General features: G+C 35.5%; 1 pseudogene across 1 annotated transcript; it reads right to left on the bottom strand.

Moving 5' to 3' along the window:
* Window positions 1-2,910: 2,910 nt before the first annotated feature.
* Window positions 2,911-6,688, bottom strand: LOC110915401 (annotated as a pseudogene). Its single transcript, XR_002578960.2, has 3 exons — window positions 6,440-6,688; window positions 4,548-4,598; window positions 2,911-4,087 (listed from the first exon to the last, which is right to left on the bottom strand). The product of XR_002578960.2 is annotated as a protein BASIC PENTACYSTEINE6-like (transcript).
* Window positions 6,689-12,620: the final 5,932 nt, after the last annotated feature.

Raw genomic sequence — 12,620 nt, 5'->3', positions numbered from 1 at the left:
TATATTAAAGAACACATAAACAACAATTGAATAACAATTTGAGAACACAAAAACAGAAATTAAATAATAATTGAGGAACACATAATCAGAAACTTTTATTGAATTTGTGTTTAAAAAAATTAACAACACATAAACGGAATATGTATACATATACATATACATGTAGAGAGCATATACATACAGAGAGCAATCAAAGAAGACGATAAACAACGTGAAAAAGTCTGGCAATATCTCTTACTATTATCTATAACTCTCATACGCGCTTGCGATCGAGATGCAGGACCGAATACGAATCAGAAAATCCAACAAACCCTAGGGTCCATGCCGGCGTATCGCGAGAGAAGTCTTCATTAGTGAGTTTCAAGAACGGAATAATTGTTATCAAAGAGAATAGGATTTCGATGTTATTGGGAACATTCGAGAAGAAAAAGCCGTTGCTAACGCCGTCATGGTTACAGAGATGTCGTTCAGATTGGTGGTTGACTGGCCGGAGAAGGGGCATCTTATGTGATGTAGATCTTGCCAAAAGTTCTAATCGCCGGAAGAAACCTGAAACGTAGCCGGAAAGTTTGGGTAGGGTTGAGTTTGATAAACTGAAAAAACTCTTCCATTTTTAATTGACTGAAAAGGTGGGAAAAAAGTGGGAGGAGTAACGTCTCTTACTTGACACAATGGTTGGTTAGTTGACAGTTTTTTGGTTGGTAATTGTATAAGGATATAATTAGGCAGTGTAATCAAACTTTCAACATTTGTTCTTGTGAATTTTACTAAGAGGTCGACAAATAAATCTAAGATCATCCGTAGTGGGGCGTTATTTTTGAAAAAAATTGAAAAAAAACGCCCCCAACACCATTACACTAGGCGTTTTGGGGGGTTATTTTTGAAAAAAAATTGCTTTGGCGTTTTAAAAAACACGCCCAAAGGTGGTAAAGTTGTGTGGTTCAGTTTAGGACTTGGCCAATAAGAAAATTGTTAGGTTTTTTTTTTTTTTTTTTAAACGCCTAAAAGGGATTATTGGGCATTATACCCCACTACGCCACTTTTGCTATAATGCCCCAACGCTGACTAGGATGCCACGTGTCGGATAATGCCCCATGGTGGGGGCATTATACCAACTTACCACTACACATGGTCTAAGTATTGCATTTATATTTCAAATGTAAATAATATGCAATTTGGAAACAAAGAACATCTGAACCTTACCTTGCTTGCCGAATTAGCATACTTGAAACCTAAATCGCTCGGTGCAAAGCCTGAACATATTAGGAAAGAAAAAAGGTAGAGCATTAACTCATAAATTGCAACAAAACATATAATCGACATATTTTTATGCGCTTTGGAATGCTTAGGGGCATTTAGATTTTTTAAGGGCCAAACAAACACATCAACATACAGCAAACAAACTAAAGTACATCAACATGAACTGTCAAAACACGACTCGAACTAAGGCAACCAAAAAAACCATGATTCAAAAACTTGTAATAGATAAAAATATATAACCAAACTGCGTGTAGTTTGTTTTTGTTAACCGGCTATGTTCTATTTACTTTTTGACAACCTGATACCACATATATTTTCAAGAAAACAACTTTCAATTAAGGGTAACTTTGTAATCGTTAATTACAATTCCATGTTTTGAAAATAACCTAAAACAACTCAATAACTTTCCAATTTATTTTGTTAATTCTACACATTCAATATGGCCCAGATCACAGATTATAGCTTGTTAACTACATGTATCTTCACATCACAATTTCGAACCCCCTGTTGTTGTACAAAAGAAATTGTTTAAATGAAATAACTTGAAGCCCTAACATAAACTACGAAATTTACTAAAATAACTGTTAAATGACTCGGGAACATAGTGTAAATATCAAGATCGGAGACAACTACGGTTATCACCAAACAAAAACAAAATCAAAATGAAACGACAAAATTTGCCACAAAATGGTGATAAATAACAATAACCATAGTAGAGGTTTTTTTAAATAAAAAAACCTATCAAAGCGTTTTGTCGAACACCTTACACGCATAGTGCATCATCAGTTCGAAACGTACACCGAAAGTAACGAATGACCTCTCCAAAGCAAAAGTGGGTTAGAGATCAATTAGACCTAGTAAACGTCGTTTGAATTGTACTTCAAAATTAATAGCAAACATAAATTGTAAGTGACAAATCACCTCACAATCAAGCTACATCGACGGGATCAAGGGAAACAGATATGGGGATTAGGGTTTTATAGGGCATCGAAGTAGAAAAACGTATAAGGAATAAACATACATGTGCAATCCGGATTGGAAAGCTTTGTTGAACACGTATATGGATGAAACCCACTTTTGTTAAGCGTAAGCTTCGCCTGAGAAGCCCCTGACAAAGCTAAATGAAGTACAGACAGTTGCACTTCCACCTGAACTCTGTCAATGACCCGCGCGATCCACCCAAAAAACCAGAAGACGGACAACACAGACAGAAGCAGGACCGGTCTGTACCGTAGATCAGAAAATGGACGGACCAAATGCATTACTGTAGCTAAGAAACTACAGTAATTGTTATAATAGATAATTATGAACATAATACCATGTTTAGCCATATTACAAGAACTACTAATCTTAAAGATACAATACAAGCTAAAAGTCATGAACATTCATGTAAGCAATATATTCACATCTTAGAGAATATTAGTATATAATATTATAGATAGACCATAACAACGTTACGAATAACAAACGTATTATGCGATATCTCATGAGATATACAATATATTACGTGATGATTGATAACCTAACAAAAATGAGTATTGCGTTGTAAATTGTCGTCACCACTGCATCGCGCGGGTTTCCCACTAGTATATATATACACACACACACATACAAACAATTCAATACATAACAAATTTTAAGTAGATGCACTGCATAACAACCTCACCCTCTCTCACACAATATTTGAAAGCATTAAATACAAGTGTTTATACAATTCTCTACACAAATATATATTTTAACCATAATGCCTAAAGACAAGAATAAGAAATGGTAACACAACACATAATCCTCCCTCTAGCTTTCTATTGAATTACAATTCAAGATTCATTTCTGTCAAATAGAAAAACATAAAAAGGCAACAACAACAACTAATTTATACCTTCTATGCAATCCATATGTCTCTCCTTTGGTAGCAAAACATGTAATCATTCCTATACCACAATATTATACTTTTTAAGGTAAAACCATAGACTTTGTAACACTTGATGAAGACTTCTGCAAGCTATTTTAGTTTGCTGTAGCGGTTAGTACCATGTTTGGCCCAATGGTCCTTCAAATCAAGAGGGGTAGAAAGGTCATAACCTTCAGAAGCAAGTCTAGTCAGCAGTTTGGTAAAAGCACCACCACTCATCTTTCTACCACCAACTCTTGAATACCTTTTGTTGGTCACCAGGGGTAAAGGATACATCGACATGGTGGTCGTGCAGCATGCCGACTGCCAGCCGCCACTGCCCCACCTGTAACAAGGTTGCGGTACACCCGTGCATGAGCATACCGGCACTGGCATCGCTGTTTCGTCGAAATTCACTTGGTTTAATCCCAATTCGTCTTTCCATGCTTCAAGTTGTGCGTCGCTGGAACTCTCTTCATAATCGGAGTTAACGTTTGTAACATTTGTAACATCAGCCCGTTTGCTACCGACGTGTGGTGATTGGGATTTAGTCTTTTTCGGTACCTTTCTAGGCTTGGTGTTCTCAGGGGGAGGAAGTTGGTAATCTTCCGGAATTTCAAACATGTGATGCATTTCTTCATCGTTAAAGCCACGTTTTGATCCATGGTTTTGTATGTTTTCGGGTGGTTCGGAGGTTGTGGAGATCATATTTTCGTTGATGAAATTGCTTCGGAAACGAATGGTGGAGATTGCTTCGTCTCGTTCTTGCATAGCGGTGTTACGTTCCGCTAGTGCGGCGTCCCGCTGTAGCATTGCCATGTCACGCTCGGCAAATGCGCGTTTTCTCTCTTCTAGTGCTAAGTTTCTTTCCTGTATGGCAGCGTCCCTCTCGGCCATAATGGCCATAAATGTCTTTATGGTGAAGTGATTGTGATCCTTTAAGGAAAAAAATCATCACTTTAATTGTGAGTTTATTCAGATATGAGTAAAAGTTTTATAAGAATAATGATTTGTTATTTTTATTAGAGTTAATTGCCCGGATGGTCCCTGTGGTTTCACGTTTTTTTCACGTTTAGTCCCCACATTTTGAAAATAGCAGGTATGCTCCCTATGGTTTGTTAGTTTGTTACTCGGATAGTCCCCGAGTAGATGTCGGTTAGTTTGGAAATAGCAGGTATGCTCCCTATGGTTTGTCATTTTGTTACTCGGATAGTCCCCTAGGGGACTATCCGAGTAACAAAATGACAAACCATAGGGAGCATACCTGCTATTTCCTAAAGGTGGGGACTAAACGTGAAAAAACATGATTCCACAAGGACCATCCGGGCAATTAACTCTTTTTATTATATATATAAAGTGATGAGTAATATAGTAGTTGAGAAGCCTAGGATCTTACCATTGCTCCGAAAAAGGCAAAACTAGAATATCATGCTTGATTCGCCCGTTCCTGCACAAATTGTGAACTTGTTTATCAATTCTAAGAAACAGTTTTACATCTAATAAAGATCAACAGGCGGAAGATGTTGGTTGCATTTGAAAAGGGAACCGTAATCTGTGTTTAAAAAGTGTGAGACACTGCATGGCAAATAACAGATTGCACAGACAATAAACAGACAAACAATGAACTATATGCATATAAGCCTTTGAAAACTTTGGGACTTTTTAAAGATTAATAGCATGCACAAGAAGTGGCCCAATGTGTAACGGTCCGTTTCATCATGAAGGCGCTAAAAAGTACACCGCCTCGCTTCATGTACCCATGTCACCTCAGTCACTGCGATTGGATAAACCTAATCGTCTAGATGCACCTCAGCGCCTCAAGCACACTTTTAAAAACACAGACTGTAATATGAATCCGTATAACCACAACTAACATCATTTTATAATATATAAAAAAAAGATGATTAAACACTCATCGGACTCCGATGACGAATATGACAAGAAGCCAACTAGATTTCAGTTAACCTCCGTCTTTCCAATAACATATTCAATCAATCCCGAGTCCTAAATACAGATTCCAGGAGAAATGTGGGTTCTGAAAAGTGGTTTAGATTTGAGATAATATTGTTTTCGTAGCATTCTTTTTCTATATAACTATTCTTATTGGTTCCTTAGTACAGTTACTTGAACATGATCAAAAACGCTAACTTGGAAGTTTAGAAAAGTTGATTAATGAGCACAATTTGAGAAAACCGATTAATCCTTACTTCATTCTTTTCAATGCTTAATTCAGCAAATGACGATGTACAGACACCACCTTTTTTTTCTTTTCTAAAGAAAAGAGAAAATACGCATTAACTTATACAGCTGAGTTTAGTGGTCGGTTTCTTGGTAGCTAATAGCCTAATATAATAGACATTTAACAGTTTAATGTAAATCAGTGTGGAAGATGCTTACTATACACAACAATACCCCTGTCTAGACTCTAGGCGCAATGTGCAACTAAACCGGTGTTTTTTAAAAAACAATGCTGCTTATCCACAGTCAACAATACATTACATTAAAGATGGTCTCAAAGAAAATAGCCAAAGCCAGGTAGCACAATCGGCGTGTATAACACGAAAAAACAATACATTTAAACTAATGTAGGCATCTATGCAGTTAATGCGGTAAAATATCGGATATCGGTCAAGGACCGATATTTGAAATATAGGTTATCTCGGTAAGATATCGGTAATTTTAATATAATGCAGAATTTATATATATAGCAATTTAACACCAATAATTCGGTGATATATCAGTGATATATCGGTTATATCAGTCAAATATCGGTGATACATCGGTTATATCGGTCAAAAATCGGTGATATATCGGTCAATATCGCCGATAATATCGGTACCGATATTTTGACCGCTATTTGACACCGATATTTTACTAAGGGACCAATACGGCCGATATATCACCAATATTAACATACATTATTACAAAAAAAAATATATATATATATATATATATATATATATATTTGTTATACTAAATCTTCCTCATTTTCACAACTCAAAATCAACCTCATATTACCATCTAATCCTTACAAACACTCAATTTACACAATTACACCTGGTCACCCCCAATTACACTAACATCCACAATACAATTATCAAACCCTCAAAACCCTAATCCGTACAATCAAAAGCCTAGGGTTACAAACTTAAAAATGCGGCAACCACTGAAGCCAGCCAACAACCTCAAGTCAAAACACCGTACAACTAACAAGTACATCAACAACATCACAGATCGAACAAAATGCAAAACAAACAACACAGTCAACAACAAAAGGATAACACTAACCGGAGAATAAAATGAGGCGCCGGAAGAGGACGACGGAGAAGAGAAATAGAAGAGTTTTCCGGTGATCTGTTGGTGGTAGCTACATTATAGGGAAAAAGGGAGATTTGGCGGGACCGGCGTGGAGTATACGCCGGCGAATGTGTGTGAAGATCCCGTTGGTGATTGATTTGATTTGATTTGATTTGTTCTTGACACGTATTGACCGCTGGTCTCTGTATTTATATTCTCTTTTCGTGTATCTATAGGTTGCTTGTAAGATTAAGTTGGTTTTTCATTTTCTATATTTAGGAGGAAATAAGAATATTGATTTATTTAAAACTGGACGAATTGCGTGAGTAGGTTTATTGTTATTTACCAGACTAAATTACTTTTTGAGTCCCTGTGTTTTAGTGGTTTTAAACACTTGAGTTCAAAATCAAAAAATTTAACGCTCTGAGTCCTTAGTCATTTATTTTATAACGTTTTGAGTCCAAGTTTGTTCATTTTATAACGATTTGAGTCCAAAAAATTGGACTCAAACGGTTAAAATTTGGACTCAAAATGACTCAAATAGTTAATGAAAATGCTTATAGGGACTCAAGTCGTTAAACTTTTTGCTTTTGGACTCAACTAGTTAAAACCACTAAAACACGGGGACTCAAAAAGTAATTTACCCTATTTACTATTTAGAGTTGCATACCATTTTAGTTCTTACGGTTTGATGATAAAGTTTTTAATCGCTTTGCAACATATGAATGGTTAAGTATTGAATCAGTAAGAGATCTGAACCATTAAGTGCTGAATCAGTAAGAGATCTGAACCATTAAGAACTTGTATAATGCTTAACCGTTCAGATGCAAATGTCATCAATTCAGATTAGAGGTCTTAACCATTCAGACTTTGTATAAATCTTAACCATCTAGAGGCAAATGTCTGAACCATTCAGACATCTGCTCGTGAAACAAACAGTCTGAACCATTAAGTGTTGAACCAGTAAGATGTCTGAACCATTAAGAGGCTCGTTAAGAGGTAAACAAACAGCCCCTAAGAGTTTCTGAACATCGATTTTGGTTAGAACTGCAAGGGAACTGAACGTTCAACGAACCGTTTGTGAATAGTTCGACCAGGGCCGGCCCTGAGAATTCGTGTATCTTGTTCGAGCTCGAAAAAATGTGCCCTTACGCCTTAAGGAAATTGGGTATTTGGTTCACTAAAGGTCTAAACCTAATGTCAATGGGCTAATAACTAATCTAAACCATAAGAATAATTTTGTAAGTGGGCCTATGTTGGTGTTTGTATGAGTCTACCCTATTAAAAAATATATTTTACATATACATATCGGGTTTTTTTTCATAAAGTAAAGTGCTCTTCGAAATATCGGGCCCTGGCCGGTGGTCCTCCCTGCCCACCCCCAAGGCCGGTTAATAGAATGAACATAAACAAGAAAATGTGTTTGTTTAGTTAGACGAATGAACATGAATAGAGACTGCGATCGTTCATATATGTTCATGAACGTTTGGTAACATGCTCGATTATGTTTGTTTGTTTATGGTCCTTTGTGCTCGTAGATTCATTAGGGTTTTTAATTTTTGTATTTTATTTAGATACTTTAAATTTCCAACTAATAAATATTAGTGTATTGCATATTGCATACCGTTTGATATATGTTCGTTTATGTTCACTAACCTTTTGTATGTATTTGTTTAACAACTTAAAACTAAACCAATGAAAGTGCCAAATCACAAACAGCCAAAACAAAGGGCTGCAATTAAGTTATAAGCTATAAAAACCAAGTCGTAGAGGTGTTTACATGGTTCCATGCGATGAACAAAACAACCACACCAAGAGTTAATAGACATCTTAGCCTATGTTGTATAAAGTTACCTCAATAAAGCATAAAGCAACCATATCAATCTTCTTAGATCAAAAACAAAACAACAAACCACTAAATCTTAGAAAATGATTTACATACAAACTCAAACCTATGGCCGCATGCAATTAACAAAGATGCCAAACCAAAAGTTAACAATCATCATAGCCAAACCTGCATACATACATCTAAATATATGGAGCAAATAACAACACCACCAAACAAGAAAAAATGCCACCAACTTTGGCCATAAATAAAAACAGAAAATCAAAGAGAACCATTTTACGATCGACAAAGAGAACCATTTTACGACCGACAAAGAGAAATCACAGAATGATCGTGAACACGCCAGAGCCAAAAAAGAAAAAGAGAAAGTGAACGTATAAGGCAACCATATGAGGGACCAAAGAAGCCAAACCACCAACATATGAAGGGTCAAAATGTAACCACCAATGAAGAGGGTCAAGTGTAAATGCCATCGCCATGACTCGACGATCATCATTGCCCACGTTTTCAGGTTAACCAACAAATAAGCACCATCACAGCAACATGGAAGGCCAACCCGAACACCACCAACTGTTGTTTTTAAGGCATTAAAGCAATCTTAATGCTAACAACAAATATGATTTATCTAAGAACCTCAAAACAAACACATATAATGAAAAGTCATGAAGGACCAAACCATCCAAACCGCTAACATAAGAAGGGTCAAATTTAAAAACAAATAAAGGCACAAGATCTAAAAACCACCATCGAGGCATTGACTACAACCATCTCTAGTTGGCTCAAGACTCATGGCTGTAATTTAGAGCTACCTTGCCATGAGTCAATGATCATCATTGCCTACATTTTCAAGTTACCATTCAAATAAGAACCATCAAAGCTATATAACACCATTTAAAGCATCAAATATCAAAGCAGAAATCGGATAATCGAACAACCCAAACAACATGTTGAATGATAGAAGTTTCATTTTCCTGGACATTTTAATAACATAAAAAATGAAAAAAAGTCAAAGTACAATCGCCTAAAATTACGGTAGCCAACACTCATTTAGGAAAAAAGTCAAATCAGAAATGAACGATAAATCACAAATTAAAACGAACCCCTACACGATGTTAGTAATAACGATTCGAAACATAAAAATCAGGCAACCCTTGCCTTTAACAAGAAGAATTATGGTCGGAGAAGAAGACAACAGACAAAGAGAAACTGGGGCATCGAATGAGACAATACGTAACATTCTGTTATTTCATTTTTTTAATTCTCATTTCCTTGTAATCGTATTTCAATTTCAATCTTGTATTCTCGAGACTTGGATCATATTGGAAAATCATATTTTATATCCCAATCTTGTTTAATCATGTTTACAATATATATACACACACACAATCATTTGATACGTGCAAGTTATACAAAACCCACACATTTTATGATTGAATCAATATTCGGAAAATTAATCAATCATGCATCATGTTCATAGTATGCCTAATTATTGTAAGACTCGTCTCACATTAGACAATTTTATACAAAATACGCATTTTTATATATAAAATACGACGATTCAAAAACTTTGTAGAGTTAACGTTCAAACATAACTAAGTTGTTCAAGTTACACCACCATACTAGTTTAAAAATATTCAAGTATGTACATGTTTTACATTAAACTAAACAAAGGTTATCATTGCGGAAGCTTCAAAATCTTGTGTTCGGTTCTTGATATTTGCTTGATCACCATCCGGAATATTACTGACATCACCTAAGATCAAATACCAACTTAAAAGTTAGGTTTGACAGTATAGAAATAAGTATAATCGGTTCCAACAACATATAAATAAAAATAAAAATTTTTGCCATTAACAGGGTCTCTCGCGGGCCGCGAGAGACTAAACCTTAAGTCTTCGCGGGCCGCGAGCACGTTAAATTCGCTGGATGTTTTGTTTTGTCAGCTGCATTTTCCCATCTAAGTTTCAAACAAAACAACAAACTTTAAAGTCCCATAACTTTCGTTCTATAAGTCCGTTTTTCGCGGTTCTTTTTCCTACGCGTCCGTAATTTAAATACGGACCCGTCTATTATCATTACTTGCATAAAATCTCGTTTATAGGCTGATCGCCTAAGAATTTCTCTTTTTATTTATTCAACCCGTTTGGTTATATATCAAACCTTACATAATTTACTCATAATGGTTTCTAAACAAAATTACCCCTTTACCCGGGCTTGTCAACATTGGTGTTCACTACCATTCCCAAAACTTATGCACACTATATGTCGTGCTTGTTATGAACGATTTCAATCAAAAACATTGTTACTAATCAACAAATTATGATACTTTTCTTTTGACCCATATCATGGGTTCTTTCAAGAAAAGTTATGCTCTTGGCGCGTCCGTTCAACGGACTACGTTTTCATAATTCATAATCAACGAGTGACTATCTAAATCACTTCAACACTACTAATTTACCCAATATTTGACCCGTTTGGTTGTCTAATGGAAACCACCACTTTACGACACACTAAACTTATTTTACCAACATTTGACCCGTTTGTTTATCTAGTGAACTTCGTCACTTCAACTATTTATCAAGTTTACATAACATTCTAACACAAAGTCGACTAACAAAATACATGATCAAACATAATGTAACGAAACCGTAGTTACGTACCTTTAGAGCGTTCCCTTCAAGCGCGTATCCGCTCCGGCTTGTCCGCTCGAAGATTCGATCTTTTTGCCTATAGAGTTCAACCAATAACCCGTTTAGAACTCTAATAACAACACATCACGCATAATTCGTCGCATCATTCAAACATGCGTTTTTGTCCAAACTTTCAACATTTTGTTTTCTTTTAGGCATTATATCAAACACCTAATGAGCATAATTTATAAAATTAACAATCAAACTCCATGACTAATTATCTTGCCAATTTCATCATCTTTTACTAAATAATCATCTAATTCATGGTTTAATGTCAAGATTAACTTCATAGAGTTCAACTAACACTAGTTTGATAATCATGATTCTAGTGTTAATCATGTTTCTACAAAACCTATTAAACACACATAATGGATGATCATGAACTTCATAATTTAAACACTAATTCAACAAGTTATTGACTAGGGTTTACTCATAGACATGTATTCATTACTAATTTCATCTAAACATCAATCAATCAAGTTCAGATTTCGATTTCTAATGTTCATCAAAATTTCAAGATGTAATCAAAAGACAAAATTTAACATACCTTGTGATCCCTTCACTTAGGTGATCACTAATATAAGCTTGGATTTCAATTGGGACTGATTTTGCCTTTCAATTTGAGCAAGTTAGGGTTTGAAGTTGAGAGCTCCTGGCTTCTCTAGAAATTTTAAGCAGAACTCACACTCAAGGTGTGTGTTTTGGTGTTTTATGTTTTATTTTATTAAAACTTGTTTCACATTTATCACTTTTGGCCCCTATACTTTACCCTTGTTGCATATAACATGTTTTAACCAAAGTTTCTCATTACTACAAGACTTATAACTAACTAGGTTATTTATTCCTAGTTACTTTACCTTGTTTATTACCGATATCAAATTCTAAAAAGAATTATATTTTCAGGGTGTTACAATTATCTCTTAGAAACCCTAAAATATGCTCAACATATAAGTTTATTGCATAATATAATCAAACCACCAACAAATAGGGGCTAAAAATGAAATTTTGTTTTCTGGCATGCCTTACGGACCACCTCAGGCGGGCAACAACTTTGAACAGCTCGCGTAATTTAGCACTTAATCCCTTTTTTTCTCAACTTCCAACCACCTAAACACCCAACTAACTCCATTTAAACAGAAACCCTAATCCTACCTTGTAAATAGGTGTCTTCCACACCTCCCTAACACCTTTACACACTCCATAATCTCTCCAAGAACTCCCAAATCTCTCAAGAAATCCCAAATTCAGGCAGATTACCTTTGAGCATAAAAGTGAGATTCTAACTCACTTCTCTTCATCTTTCTTCACTTTTTTTACTTCAATCTCCTTGGACAACCTCTGAGGATGTTATTCAATGTTTACCTTGATAAACCAAGCTTGGCACATCACTAGAAAAGGGTCTAAAGTGAAGTTTATTTTCTGTTTGATTTAAACTTTTACCACATGTTCTTGTTTATGTCCACCTTGTGGAAATCTTGTATCAACCTTGCTCCCAATCAAATTCATGGTTGTGGGGCTTGTGTATGATTGATAGAGGTCCAAATAACTCACGTGGTTACTGCATTAAAGATTCCAGGCAACCTATAAGTGATGAAATCAACAAAGCCATCAACCTTCAATGTTGAAAGACTTGAGT

Source organism: Helianthus annuus, chromosome 16 (assembly GCF_002127325.2).
Source record: "Helianthus annuus cultivar XRQ/B chromosome 16, HanXRQr2.0-SUNRISE, whole genome shotgun sequence".
Lineage (NCBI taxonomy): Eukaryota > Viridiplantae > Streptophyta > Magnoliopsida > Asterales > Asteraceae > Helianthus > Helianthus annuus.
This window is presented reverse-complemented; position numbering and strand designations above follow the sequence as displayed.